This window comes from Pongo abelii, chromosome 19 (genome assembly GCF_028885655.2).
Source record: "Pongo abelii isolate AG06213 chromosome 19, NHGRI_mPonAbe1-v2.0_pri, whole genome shotgun sequence".
Taxonomy (NCBI): domain Eukaryota; kingdom Metazoa; phylum Chordata; class Mammalia; order Primates; family Hominidae; genus Pongo; species Pongo abelii.
Window position 1 is genome coordinate 78,455,546 of NC_072004.2, and position 15,264 is coordinate 78,470,809.

The 15,264-nt window shown below is 37.7% G+C and overlaps 1 protein-coding gene across 6 annotated transcripts in view; it reads left to right on the forward strand.

Annotated features, from left to right (window-relative positions):
- TANC2 (tetratricopeptide repeat, ankyrin repeat and coiled-coil containing 2) overlaps positions 1-15,264 on the forward strand; it is a 486,030-nt gene that overhangs the window by 59,925 nt on the left and 410,841 nt on the right. The gene's annotated exons all lie outside the window — the stretch shown is intronic.

The window sequence follows — 15,264 nt, forward strand, 5'->3', positions numbered from 1 at the left end:
TCTTAGGCTTTTGAGGTAAAACTATATATACTTTCTTGGTAAAAAATATTGAAAAGAAATGTATTAGAATGTTTTTTATTAATGAGTAGTAGACTTTTATTGTATTCTTCATAATCTTTTCAACTTATTTTTCTGCAGTTTATAAATTTATATTGGTACTGTATTTATTATCATTGATTTCAAAATGTTTCTGTAATTCTGATTGTGATTTCTTCTTGACCCATAAGTATTTAGAAGTGTATTTACTAATTTCCAAACTGTTGCTGATTTTTTGTTTATCTTATTGTAAGAACAAACTCCCCTACATTAACAAAAGGAAAACTGTTTTTTCCTCCACTGCTCACACCAACATTTCTGACCACCAAATATGTGGGGTTTTTTTTTTTTTCTTACAGTGATTCAATTCATTTCTCTGGTAGACACCAACTGTATGTCCTACAATTAAATTCAATTCTGACGCTGTCTACCCTGAGTTAGCACAGGCCCTATGGGTTATGGTCTCAGTCCTACAAGACTGCTTTCCACTTCAGACACCAATTGCATGTGGTGGATCCCCAGGTTACCCACAACCTCTGTCCGACTTGGCTACAAATCAGAGGTTCCCATGACCCCTTTCTCAGGTTCTATCACTTGTTAGAATGGTGCACACAACTCATGAAAACAGTTTCTTTACAAGATTATTGACCTATTAAAGAATACAGTTCAGGAACAGTCAGATAGATGGAAGATGTGGGTAGGGCAAGGTATGGGGGAAAGGGCCCTGGGCTTCCATGCCCTTTTTGGGTATGCCACCTTCTCAACATCTTCCATGTGCTCATCAACCCAGAATCCCATCAAACCCCATCCTTTTGGGTTTTTACGGAGGCTCCATTATGCAGATATGATTAATTCATTGGCCATTGGTGATGAACTCAACCTTCAACCCATCTCTCCTCTCCAGAAATCAGAGGGTAAGGCTGACTCTCATGGTTGGCTCCCCTGGCAGCCAGCCCCTGTCCTGAGGCTATTCAGGAGCCCCCAGTTACCTACCATTCGTCTCATTAGCATATAGAAAACCACTTTTATCACTCTGAAGACTCAAAGTTTTAGAGCTGTGTGCCAGGAAATGAGCAGAGACAAATATTTTTTTGTTGTTGTTTTGTGTGGGTGTGTGTTTTTTACTACGTCATGCTTCTTATTGAATTCTAGCTTAATTATACTATTAGCAGAAAATCTATTCTGTATTATTTTATTCTTTTGATATTTATTGAGATTTGCTTTACAGTTAATCATATGGTCAGTTTTGGTGAATGTTCTGAATGTACCTGAAAATAATGTGAATGTCACAGTTATTGGATTCAGTGTGGATCAGTTTTGTTAATGATGGCACTCAAACATTTCATATCCTTACTTAAAAAATTATTTACTGAGAAAAGTGTGATAAAATACCACATTATGATTGTGAATTTGCTTATTTCTCCTGCTAGTTCCTGAGGATTTTTGCTTTGTATGTTTGGAAGCTGTCTTATTAGGAACATTCAAGTTTAGGATTGTTACATCTTCCTGATGAATTGACCTTCTTAAAACCGTTATGAAATGCCTCTCTTTATTTCTAATAATGTCTTTTGTTTAAAAGTTCATTTTTTTCTCATATTAATATAAGGACTCCAGGTTTTTTTATTAGTATTTGCAAAATATGACTTCTTTCATACTTTTACTTTCAACATTTCTGTGTGCTTATGCTGTTAATAGCATATAGTTGGGTTTTCTTTTCTTTTATTCAGACATGTTTTTTTTTCTCTTAAGAAAGTCTTTGGTCTACATTAATTTGGTCAGTCGTATATTTAGGTATCTGTGTGCTGTCTACTTGGCCTATCCATTCCATGCTTCTTTCTCGCCTATCTTTCTCTTTCCTCTCTTCCTTTCTTTTGCGTTGATCAAAACTTTTTTTTTTTTTGAGACAGGATCTCACTCTGTTGCCCAGTCTGGAGTCTAGGGGCACAAACACAGCTCACTGCAGCCTCAACCTCCTTTGCTCAAGCAATACTCCCACCTCAGCCTCCTGAGTAGCTGGGACTACAGGTGTACACCACCACACCCAGCTAATTTTTTTAAAAATTTTTTGTAGAGATGAGATCTCAGTACTTTGTCCAGGCTGTTCTTGAACTCCTGGGGTCAAATGATCCTCATGCCTTGGCCTTCCAAAGTGTTGGGATTACAGGTGTGAGCCACCATGCCTGGACTCAAAACATTTTTTACGATTCCCTATTTTCCTCTATTAATTTTGAAATTATATACCCTTTTGAAATTTTTTCAGTGGTTACCTAAAGATTAAAACAATCCTTAGTTTATTGAACTTTGATATTTAGTTGATATGTTTACCCTCTTCTTGGACAATGCAAGAGCTTTAGATTCTCTTCACCTATCTTTAACCTCCACAAGACATTACTGTTCTATGTAGTCACTGTTACTTAGATATGCCCATATATTTGACCTTTTCATTGATTTTCATTCCTTCCTGCACCCCTCACTTTCTGGATAGAAGTAACTTTATCTGAATAACACCCTTTGTTTTGTTTTATTTTATTTTTAGAGACAGGGTTTTGCTCTGTCACCCAGGCTACAATGCAGTGGCACTATAATAGCTCACTGTAACCTCAAACTTCTAGGCTCAAACATTCCTTCTACCTCAGATTCTGGAGTAGCTAGGACTACAGGTGCATACCACCGCACCTGGCTAATTAAAAAAATGTTTTTGTAGAGATGAGATCTTGTTATGTTTCCCAAGGCTGGTCTTGAACTGCTAGCCTCGAGTGATCTTCCTGCCTTGGCCACCCAAAGCATTGGGATTCAGGCGTGAGCCACCATACCTGGCCAAGAAGACTCTTTTAGAATTTACTTTAGTGAGGAGTCGTCTATGACAAACTTTACTTTTGTTTATCTGAAAACGTCTTTATTTTGCCTTCATTTTTGTAGATGTTTTTCTTTTTTTTTTTTTTTTAAGAGATGGGGTCTCTCTGTGCTTTCCAGGTTGAAGTGCGGTAGTTATTTACAGGTGTAGTCCTAGTGCACTGCAGCCTTTAGACTCCTGGACTCAGGTGATCCTCCTGCCTTAGCCACCCTAGGAGTTGGGCCTACAAATGGATGCCACTCTTCCTGGTTACTTCTAGGATACTTTTATGCAAGTATAATTCTAGGGTGCAGTTATTTTCTTTCAGTATTTTACAATGTTATTTATTGTCTTCTGGCTTCTTCCATTTTTTTCTGGTGATCAGCTGTCAGTCTAATTGCTGCTCCTTTAAAGGCAACCTGCCATTTTTCTTTTTTGAGGTTTCTAGATTTATATTGGTATGCCTAAGAGTATTTTTTTTATCTTTATCATTGAAAAAAATCTTTATATTCTGGCCAAGTGTGGTAGCGCATGCCTGATAATCCTAGCACTTTGGGAGGCCAAGGCAGGCGGATCACTTGAGGCCAGAAGTTCAAGACCAGCCTGGCCAACATGGCGAAATCCAGTCTCTATTAAAAATGCATAAATTAGCCAGACATGTTGGCACATGCCTGTAATCTCAGCTACTTGGGAAGCCGAGGCAGGAGAATCGCTTGAGCCTGGGAGGCGGAGGTTGCAATGAGCCAAGATTACACCACTGCACTCTACCCTGGGTGACAGAGTGAGACCCTGTCTCAAAAAAAAAAAAAAAGAAAAGAAAAAAAGAAATCTTTATTGTCTATTCATGTTTTTATCCATGTTTGTAGGATTTCTTGACTCTGTGGCATGATGTCTTTTGTCAGTTTTGGAAAACTATTACCCATTATGTCTTCAGATTTTAATTTTTCTCTCATTTTTTTCTTTATCTTTTTTTTCTGGAACTCCAGTTATACATTTGATAGACCATACGCATATCATCTCTGACTCTTAACATTTTCTCTTAATCCTTTTGTCTTTATATGCTTTATGCTGGATATTTTCTTTTGACTTACCTTACATACTGTTCATACTTTTCTTTCTGTTCCTCAGATTGTGTAATCTCAATTGATCTATCTCTAAATTCACTGATTTTTTTCTTTTGTCTGCTCAAATCTGCTATCATGTCTACTGAATTTTTTTTCAATTATTGAATTTTTCAACTCTAAAATTTCTATTTGATTCGTTAAAAATTTTAAATCTCTATTGGTATTCTTTATTTGGTGAGACATTGTTCTCATATTTACATTAAGTTCTACTGACATAGTATCCTTTAGTTTTTTGAACACGTTTAAAATAGGCAATTTAAAGTTGCTTAGTATCTCCAATATCAGGGCTTACATTTAAAATAGGCAATTTAAAGTTGCTTAGTATCTCCAATATCAGGGCTTCCCTCAGAGACAATGTCCACTGTTTGCATTTCGCCCCTTGTATATAGGCCATACTTTCTTGTATCTTTGTATGTCTTGTAATTTGTTGTTGAATCCTGGACATTTTAGATTATATAATGTGTTATCTCTGGAAATCAGATTCTCCTCCTCCCCAGGGATTTATTGATGTTGTTTTGATTATTTGTTTAGTGACTTCTCTGAACTAATTCTTCCGAGTCTGTGTTATTGTGCATGGCCACTAACGTCTCTGCTTGGTTTGTTTAGTGGTCAATTCATACTAGACAGAAGTTTTAGCAAAAGCACAAATTATTACATACTAGACTTTTGAATAACTACTGTGTTAGTAGAATTTATATTGTTAAATCCATACATGTTAAGGTTCTACTGTAGTATTATAGCTAATTCCTTTGATTTTCTGGGTATTTAGTTATATCAGTAATGATTTTTAGGAGTCTGATTTTAATATTTATTCCCTGGTTTTTCACACAAATTGTTTACAATTTAGAATTATTATAAAAATAGTGCTTTGTATTGTGTATGCAGAGAATTCTATTTGTAGAGAATCAGAATTTTTTTCATACTAAGAGATTATTCCAAGGCAGCAATAAATATTATATTAAGAGAAAATGTATTTTTGGAAAGATATCATTAGTGTTTTTATTATTACAGTTTTTTTCCTTAACCCTTAATGAATAATTGGGTAGATACTTTATTCTTTATATTAATTGATGGCTCATGGCTTATTTTTGGGGTTAATAAGGGAAGTTTTCTCATAGGTATATAATTTTAGGGTTTTTTTTTAAAATCAACTTAGTATTTAGTTTAAAAAGCATTTGTAATGAAGGGAATTATCTGTCTTAATTTGTCTTTTAAATAGCTGATCTGAATTTTTCTGTGGGCCACTAGATAAATATTTCACAGAAATAGTTTTTATATCAAATTTATTAAAATAAGATATTTATTTATTTTTTATTCTTTAAGTTCTAGGGTACATGTGCACAATGTGCAGGTTTGTTACATATGTATACATGCGCCATGTTGGTGTGCTGCACCTATTAACTCGTCATTTACATTAGGTATATCTCCTAATGCTATCCCTCCCCCCGCTTCCCACCCCATGACAGGCCCCAGTGTGTGATGTTCCCCTTCCTGTGTCCATGTGTTCTCATTGTTCAATTCCCACCTATGAGTGAGAACATGTGGTGTTTGGTTTTTTGTCCTTGCGATAGTTTGCTTAAAATAAGATAAATTTTATCTGGCAGAGTTTTCCCCCTAACGACATGAGAATATTAGCTTTGAATTTTATAACAGTTAATTAAGATTTATGATGTGAAAATTTTTTTTTTCTGATGCTTGTAGCAAATACTCTGAAATTTTCTTAAAAAAAAAAAAACCACTGTGTGGTTCTTTTAAATTAAATGAGCTATAAAGAAAATATGTTTATATTTTTAAAAGTTCATATATATTAAATGTTTATATATATTTTATTTTTCCTAACTTTATCATCTTAAATTATTTAATTAAAAAACTTCAGATATGCTTCTTTGAGTCAAGTAATGCCGTTGTTTGATATCATTGTGTCATTGTTTTGGTAAATCATTATTCAAGTATGCTGGTGGGGGTGAGGAGATACTGGCAATTTCAGATATTCAGGAATTCAGAAAGATTAGTATCATAGCATAACATAGCCTTTGGAGAATGTGTGGAAGGCAGGAGATAGAGGAACAAAGTGAGCAAAGTACGTAATACTTAAACACAGATAATTGCTGGTAATGTACTACAAGAAGTAGAATTTATTCCAAGAATACAAAGATTTTTGTACATCAGAAAATTAACAGAACTTTTCCAATTAGAAAAAAATTTTAAATCACATTATTATATGTTGAAAAAGTATTTTATAAAATGGTATAGCAATTAAAAACATCATTAAGGCTGGGTGTGGTGGCTCATGCCTGTAATCCTGGCATTTTGGGAGGCTGAGGTAGGAGGATCACGAGGTCAGCACTTCAAGACCAGCCTGGCCAATATGGTGAAACCCTGTCTCTACAAAAAAAAAATTTTTTATGGCTGAATAATATTCTGTTGTGCCACATTTTGTTGGTCTATTCTTCCTTTGATGGGCATTTGGGTTGTTTTCATTTTTTAATCTGTGAATAATGCTGTAGTGAACATTGGAATATGAGTATCTGAGTTTTTTTCATTTCTTTTGGGTATATAGGAGTGGGATTTCTGGGTCATATGGTAATTTTATGTTTAACTTTTTGATGAATTAACTGTTTTCCACAGTGGCTGCACACTTAATATTCTGTCATGGCATGAGGGTTCCAATTTCTCCACATCCTTGCCAACAGTTGTGATTTTCTTTCTTTTTTTAAAATTATAGTAGGTGTGAAGTGGTATCTCATTGTGGTTTTGACTTACTTTTCCCTAAAGATTAGTGATATTGAGGATCTTTTCATTAATGATCATTTTATGTCTTTGGAGAAATGCCTGTTCTAGTCCCTTACCTATTTTTGAATTGGATTGCTTGTGTTTTTGTCATTCACTTGGAGGAGTTATTTATATGTTCTGGATATTTCTCTCTTATCAGATATGTGATTTGCAAATGTTTTCTCCCATTATAGGAGTTGTCTTTTCACTCCATGGTCATGAGGATTTACTCCTATGTTTTCTTCTAAGAGTTATTATGGTTTTAACTCTTACGTTTAGGTTGTTGATCCATTTGGAGTAAGTATTTGTATGTGGTATGAAGGAAGGGTCCAAATTCATTCTTTTGCATGTGGAAATCTAATTTCCCTAGCACTGTTTTTTGCAGAGACTATTCTTTCTCTACTGAATGGACTTGACACCCTTGCGTTACTTATAGATTTTTAGATTTCATTCATGTTCCTGGTTCATAACAGAAAGGATGACTAATCCCTTATCAGTAAATGATAAACATAAATGATAAAGATAGTAGATATTTTCTAAATTAAACTTTTTATTTTTTACTAAAATGATACAAATGTATGGGCTGCTATAAATTTACAGTTAACTGTGATTTTTTTAAAGAACTATTTCTTTAGTTTCATTTTTTAAGTTTTTGTTCACTGTTCTGTGGTATAGGATTTTAGTTTTTATACAGTGTTTTATTAATCAGCTTTAAATTGATGCACATGGAATACAGGGTCGTGTCCTGAGTGTCTTCTATTCAAAATGGTTCCCCTTAAGCCCTAACAAATTCTGAAACATTTCTTTATCTCCAGGTTTCCAAGGAAATCATGTTACTTTTATACTCTCCAGTCACTCCTCAGTGGATTCAAGGTTTTCTGTTCAGACTAGACATAGAATGAGTGTGAAACAATTTTTTTGTTAACAAAATATTTATTTCTAGTGTAAGAAAAACAGCTATGGGTACTAAACCTCAAATTGGTTAGAGATTATTTTTTAATGAAAAATTCTTCTTGTAATTTATAGAGCTAGTAATTACTAGAACTTGTGAACAATATGACAGCAGCAGCAGGGCGCGGTGACTCACTCCTGTAATCCCAGCACTTTGGGAGGCCAGGGCAAGAGGATCTCTTGTGGCCAGAGATTGGAGACCAGCCTGGGCAACATAGTGAGACCCTGTCTCTAAAAAAAAGAATTAAAAAATGGCCAGGCATGGTGGCATGTAGTCCTAGTGAGGCAGGAGAATCACTTGACCCCAGGAGTTTGAAGTTACAGTGAGCTACAAATGCACCACTGCACTCCAGCCTGGGTGACAGAGCAAGACCCTGTCTATGAAAAAAATAAGAGCAGTTATTTTCTAAATTAAACATTTTACTTTAAAATAATTGTAGATTTACATGCAGTTGTAAGGAATAGCCAGGCGCGGTGGCTCATGCCTGTAATCCCAGCACTTTGGGAGGCTGATTTCCGCGGGTCACCGGGAAGTCGGGGTTCAAGACCAACCTGGCCAACGTGGAGAAACCCGTCTTTACTAAAAATACAAAAATTAGCTGGCGCACGCCTGTCATCCCAGCTCCTCAGGAGGCTGAGAGAGGAGAATTGCTTGAACCTGGGAGGCAGAGATTGCATTGAGCTGAGATCTTTCCATTGCATTCCAGCCTGGGCGACAGAGTGAGACTCTGTCTCAAAAAAAAAAAATAAATAAATAAATAAAAAAAATCAAAAAAAGGAATAATATAGAGAGATCTTGTGTATATTTGGGTTCCCCCAGTGGTAATCTCTTACAAGACTATATAGTATAATATCACAATCAGGATATTAACATTGATAACAGTTGAGATACTGGACATTTCCATCACCACAAGGATTCCTTGGTTTGCCTTTTTATAGCAGTACCCCCTTCTCACGCCTACTCCCTTGTTAACCCCTGGTAATAACTGCTAATCCATTTGAAAAATTCTGTCACTTCAGGAATGTTATATAAATGAGTTGTACAGTATGTAACCTTTTGGGATTGGCTTTTTAAATTTTGCATAATTCTCACAGGACTCATCCAGGTTGTCGTGTATCAATATTTGTTGCTTGTTATTGCATGTATTCCATGGTATGGTTGTACCACTGTTTGTTTAACCATTCACCCTTTGAAGGACAGCTGAATTGTTTCCAATTTGTGCTATTTTGAATAAAGCTGTGTAAAATATTAGTGTACAGGGTTTTGTATAAACATAATTTTTTATTTCTCTAGGGCAAATGTCCAGGAGTGCAATTGCCAGCTCATGTTTTAATTGCATGTTAATTTATAAAGGAAGTGCCAACTCTTTTCCATTTTACATTCCCGTCAGCAATGTATAAGTAATTCAGTTTCTCCTCATCCTTACCAGCATTTGGTCTTGTCACTATTTTTAATGTTATTTATTTATTTATTTTTTATTTTTTTGGGGGGACAGAGGCTGTCTCTGTCACTCAGGCTGGCATGCAGTGGCGCGATCATGACTCACTGCAACCTCTGCCTCCTGGGTTTAAGCAATTCTTATGCCTCAGCCGCCTGAGTACCTGGGATTACAGCTGCATGCCACGACCCCTGGCTAATTTTTGTATTTTTTGTAGAGACGGAGTTTCACCATGTTGCCCAGGCTGATCTCAAACTCCTGGCCTCAAGTGATCTGCCCTCTTTGGCCTCCCAAAGTGCTGGGATTATAGGTGTGAGACACTGTGCCTGGCTTTATGTTAGCTATTTTGATAAGTATATAGAGGTATCTCATTGTAGTTTTTAAAAAAAATTTCTATTTATTTGTATAAATTTATCGAGTATAGGTGCAGTTTTGTTACATACCTAGATTGCTTAGTGGTGAAGTCAGGGCTTTTAGAGTATCTATCACCTGAATAACATACGTTGTACTCATTGAGTGATTTTCATTTCTGTAATGGCTCATCATGTTAATCATCTTTTCATGTACTTATTTGCTATTTGTATGTCTTTGGTGAAATATTCTTCATGTCTTTTGGCTATCTTCAATTGGATGTGTGTGTGTGTTGGGTTTTGAGAGTTCGCTATGTATTCTAGCCTTTGTCAGATACATGGCTTGAAAATATATTCTCCCAGTCTATAGTTTTTTTTGTTTGTTTGTTTGTTTGTTTGTTTTTTTGAGATGGAGTTTCGCTCTTGTTGCCAGGCTGGAGTGCAGTGGCCTAATCTCGGCTCACTGCAACCTCCCTGTCCCGGGTTCAAGTGATTCTCCTGCCTCAGCCTCCCGAGTAGCTGGGATTACAGGCATGTGCCGCCATGCCTGGCTAATTTTTTATATTTTCAGTAGAGACGGGGTTTCACCATTTTGACCAGGCTGGCCTTGAACCCCTGACCTCAGGTGATCCTCCTGCTTTGGCCTCCCAGAGTGCTGGGATTACAGATGTAAGCCACTGTATAGTTTGTATTTTTAATCCTCTTAACAGGGATTTTTATAAAGCAAAAGTTTTTAATATTGATGAAGTCCAATTTATCATTTCATTCTTTTTCTTTTTTTTCAAGACAGAGTCTTGCTCCATTGCTCAGGCTGGAGTTCAGTGGTGTGATCATAGCTAACTGCAGCCTTAAACTCCCGGGCTCAAGAAATCCTCCTGCCTCAGCCTCCTGAATAACTGGGACTGCAGGCACACGCCACCATGTCTGGCTAATTTAAAAATTTTTTTATAGAGACGAGGTCTCATGATGTTGCCCAGGCAGAAGTTTTACTTTTATTGATCATGTGTTTAATTTCTGTCAACAAATACTTATTCATTAATCATTAAGTACTAAGTATAGTATGCTGGTTGCTTGATATTTGAGTTTGGGTTAAATTCTGTGTACCCCATGTACACAAAAGTCAGTTCATCTGTAAATACAAAGTGTTGTTAGAATCATGTGTGACTGTTTGTATTAGTCCATTTTGTATTGCCTATAAAGGAATACTTGAGACTGAGTAATATAAAGAAAAGATATTTGTTTATTTGGCTCACAGTTCTGCAGGCTGTGCAAGAAGTGTGGTACTGGCATCTGCTTGGCTTCTGATGAGGCCTCAGGAAGCTTTTACTCTTGGGGGAAGGTGAAGCAGGATCAGGTGTGTCACATGGCAAGAGTGGAAATGAGAGAGGGGAGTAGGAGCTCTTTAAAACAACCAGCTCTTACATGAACTAATTAAGTAGAACTCTCCCATTACCATGGGGAGGGCACCAACCCTTCATGAGGCATCTACCCTCATGACCCATATACCTCTCGAGGCCCCATCTCCATCATTGGGGGTCACATTTCAACATGAGATTTGGAGGGGACAAATATCCAAACCATATCACTGGAATTTTTTTGTCCATTGCATATTGAACTTAGTTAAAATGTTTATTGCGCTCTGAATAATGAATGCTCATAATAAACGATGTATGTGCAATAGTATGTAATGCAAGTATTTTTATACTAGAAAAATATATTTTTTCTTCCAGGGTGCTGTGGTTTGAATATGATGTGTTCCCACTAGAAGTCATGTTGAGGCATGGTCCCCGATGTGGCAGTGTTGGGAGGTAGTACCTTTAAGAGATGAGTTAGGTCCTTAAGGTGGGTTAATGTCTTTCTCGTGAGACTGCATTAGCTTTTGTGAGAGCTGGTCGTTACAAAGCAGGTCAGCCTCCTTTTTCCCCTGTTTCTTTCAAACATGCCCACTCAACCTTCTGGTCTCTGCCATGAGTTGAAGCATCATGAGGCCCTCAACATATGGGCCACCTGATCTTGGACTTCCCAGCCTTCACAGCTGTGAGCCAAAATAAACCTCTCTTCTTTGTTAAATTATCCGGTCTCAAGTATTCTGTTATAGCAACAGAAAATGGACTAAGACAAAATTGGTACTGAGAGAGTGGAGTTGTTGCTGTAACAATACTTGAAAATGTAGAAGCAGCTTGAAAGTGAATAATAGATTGTAGAGGGAAGAATTTGCAGGAGCAGGCTAGAAAAAGCCTGTATTGCCTTGAATAGAGCATTAAGGGTAATTCTGGTGAAGACACCAAGAAATCCCCAGGACTAGGGGAATCTGGAACTTCTTTGAGATTACGTCAGTGGTCATGAGCAGAATATTGATAGAAATGTGGACAGTAAACACTGTTCTGATGAGATTTCAGAGTTAAATGAGGAATATCTTGTTGGGTACTGGAATAAAGGCTATTCTTGTTAGTAGCAAAGAGCTTGGCTGCAATGTGTCCATGCCTTAGGTCTTTATGGAAGGTGGAATTTAAGAATGACAAACTAGGCCGGGCGCGGTGGCTCATACCTGTAATCCCAGCACTTTGGGAGGCTGAGGCAGGCAGATCATGAGGTCAGGAGTTCAAGATCAGCCTGGGCAAGATGGTGAAACCCCATCTGTACTAAAAATACAAAAAAAGTTAGCCAGGCATGGTGGTGGGCGCCTGTAATCCCAGCTACTTGGGAGGCTGAGGCAGAGAATTGCTTAAACCCAGGAGGCAGAGGATGCAGTGAGCCGAGATCACGCCACTGCCCTCCAGCCTGGGTGACATAGCGAAACTCCATCTCAAAAAAAAAAAGAATGACAAACTAGGATTTCTGGTGGAAGAAATCTAAGTAGCAAAGTGCTCAAGATGCTGTGTAGCTACTTTTGGCCACTTACAGTGAGCTATGGGAGCAAAGGGATGATTTAAAGATATAATTTATAATTCAAAGGGAAGCAGAGCATAAAAATTTCAAAAATTCCTAGCCTGGCCACGTAAAAAATGAAAAAGAATGTTTGGAAACACAAAACAAGAGTGTGACCTGATGACCAGTTACTAAAGAGATTAGCATGAATAGGGAGCCAGGTGCTAGTCATCAAAATCATGGGAAAATGGTCCCCAAGGCATTTGAGAGATCTTGGAGGCTGTACCTCCCATCACAGGCCCAGAGGCTGAGGAGGGCAGAATGGCTTTAGGAGCTGGGCCACTACCCAGGACTTCAGGTGTCTACTCCTTGCATGCCAGTGTGGTCCTGCTTGGCTGCTCCAGCTGTGTGGCTCAAATGGCCCCAGTTGCAGCTTGACTCACCTTTCCAAAAGGTACATGCCATAGATTGTGGCAGCAACATGCTGTGGTTCAAGTGAGCCTAGATGTGGCTTGTGCCACAGCTCCAGAGGACGTATGCAGTAAGCCTGGCAGTGTCTGTGTGGTGCTAATTCTGCAGGTGTGCAGAATGCAGGAGGTGTGGAAGAGTGCTTTTCTTCAAGATTTCAAAGAATGTCATAGAAAGCCCACAGGCCCAAGCAAAAACTTGCCATGGGGTGGAGCCACCACAGAGGTTCCCTACAAGGGCAATGCCTATGAGGGACTTGGAAGTGGGGCTGCTGCTGCAGCCACTGGCAGCATGCAGCGCTGGCCCAGGAAAACTGTAAGCACCAGTGTACAACTCTATCCTGTGAGAACAGTTATGTGGGCTGAGCCCAGCAAAGTCATGGGAGCTGGGTTGCCTGAGGCCTTGGGAGCTCACCCCTGCCATGTCCTAGTGTGTCCAGGTGATGGCACATAGAACAAAAGATTATTTTGTGTGTGTATGTGTGTATTTTTTTAAGACATGAGTTCTAGCTATGTTGCCCAGGCTGGACTCAAACTCCTGGGCCCAAACAATGCTTGCACTTCAGCCTCCCGTGTAGCTGAGACTACAGGAATATGCCATTGTGCCTGGCCCTGGCCAAAAGATTATTCTGGAGTTGTAAGATTCAATGTCTGCTTTGTTCATTTTGGGACTTGTTTGGGGCTGATTACTCCTTAATTTTTGCTTCTCTCCTTTTTGGCATGGGAATATTTACCTGCTGCCTGTCCCATCACTGTATCTTTGAAGTAGATAACCTGTTTTGATTTCACAGGCTTACAGGAGGATGTTAAGAGTTTTGAGTTTGTGCTGAAATGAAACGTCTTTCAAGGAAGTATCAAAATGTGGCCTTATAACAGAAAATAAGGATTCTGATTTGGTGTGCTATAAAATAAAATGTGACTGGAGAGTGAACTAAGTGCTAAGAACTTTGAAATTGCATTTGAAACAAATCTGAACTGACTGGTTTTGTTTATATTCCACAAATTTGTAGCAATTCTGTAATAGTGCTTCTCATCAGATAGACACACGTATTCACACTCATGTGTTCACATCTATTTCCATTCATCCTTTTCTTCATTGTTGTTTTAATAGGGTTTTACTAACTTTACAAGATGAATTGTGATAATTTCTGTATTTTGTGGTGCCTCTTTATCATATAAATTGTTTATTCCTTGAAAGTTTAATAGAACTGTTACTGGAAAGGTGTCCCGATCCAGACTCCAAGAGAGGATTTTTGGATCCCGTGCAAGAAATAATTCAGGGCTAGTCCATAGCGTAGAGTGAAAGCAAGTTTATTAAGAAAGTAAAGGAATAAAGAATGGCTACTCCTTAGAGCAGCCCTGAGGGCTGCTGGTTGCTCAATTTTATGGTTATTTCTTGATTATATGCTAGACAAAGGGTGGATTATTTATGCTGCTTCTTTTTAGACCATATAGGGTAACATCCTGTCATTGCCATGACATTCGTAAACTGTGTTGGCACTGGTGGGCATGTAGCAGTGAGGATGCCCAGAGGTCTCTCTCGTCGCCATCTTGGTTTTAGTGGGTTTGGGCTGGCATCTTTACTGCACCCTGTTTTGTCAGCAGCATCTTTGTGACCTGTATCTTGTGCTGATCTCTTGTCTCATTCTGTGATTAAGAGTGCCCTAACTTACTGGGAATGCAGCCCAGTAGGTCTCAGCCTTATTTTACCCAGCCCCTATTCAAGATGGAGTATACACACATTTGCATGTGTTCTGTGTTTCACAGAGGAAAAGGACTTTTACATACATTACCTAATTTAATCTGTATAGCAAATATATGAGAGATTTTATAGGTGAGATATTAAATGTATTGCCTTTGCCCAAGATTATACAGCTAGTAGGAATAGAAACCATTGAATTCTCACTGTATGTATATTGCTGTCCCTGAATAAATGAGACAGTTGAGTGGAATTAAGTCTAAACTGAGAACTGGAAACTGTCTTTTCTTTGAAGTAGCAACTCAGATGTTAGAGATTTTAAGTTGCTAAGGATTATACCAGAGCAACAAGTAGCCAAAAATTTGGTGGCTTCTTGTGCTAGAGTTGAGAAATAGTTTGAGAAATTTGTGTAAGTTTTTGCTCTTTGATTTTTTTCTTGTTTTTCATAGAAACATATTAAATATAGGTTTCAGTTATGTGTTATGGGTTGATTTGTCAGTTTCCTGTATGTTTTATTATTCGAAAAATCACCCTATTAGACATTAAATGTAAACTAAACTAATTACCATTAGTATTTCTCCATGGCTTTCCTCCTTATTAGCTGTGTGTTAATACAGTTGATGGCAATTTTTTTTAAGTATGCTGTAGAACAGTGGTCTCAATCATTTTAACCTGCTTATACGTTCATACAATATTTACTGAAAATATTAGGGATTCTCTACTAG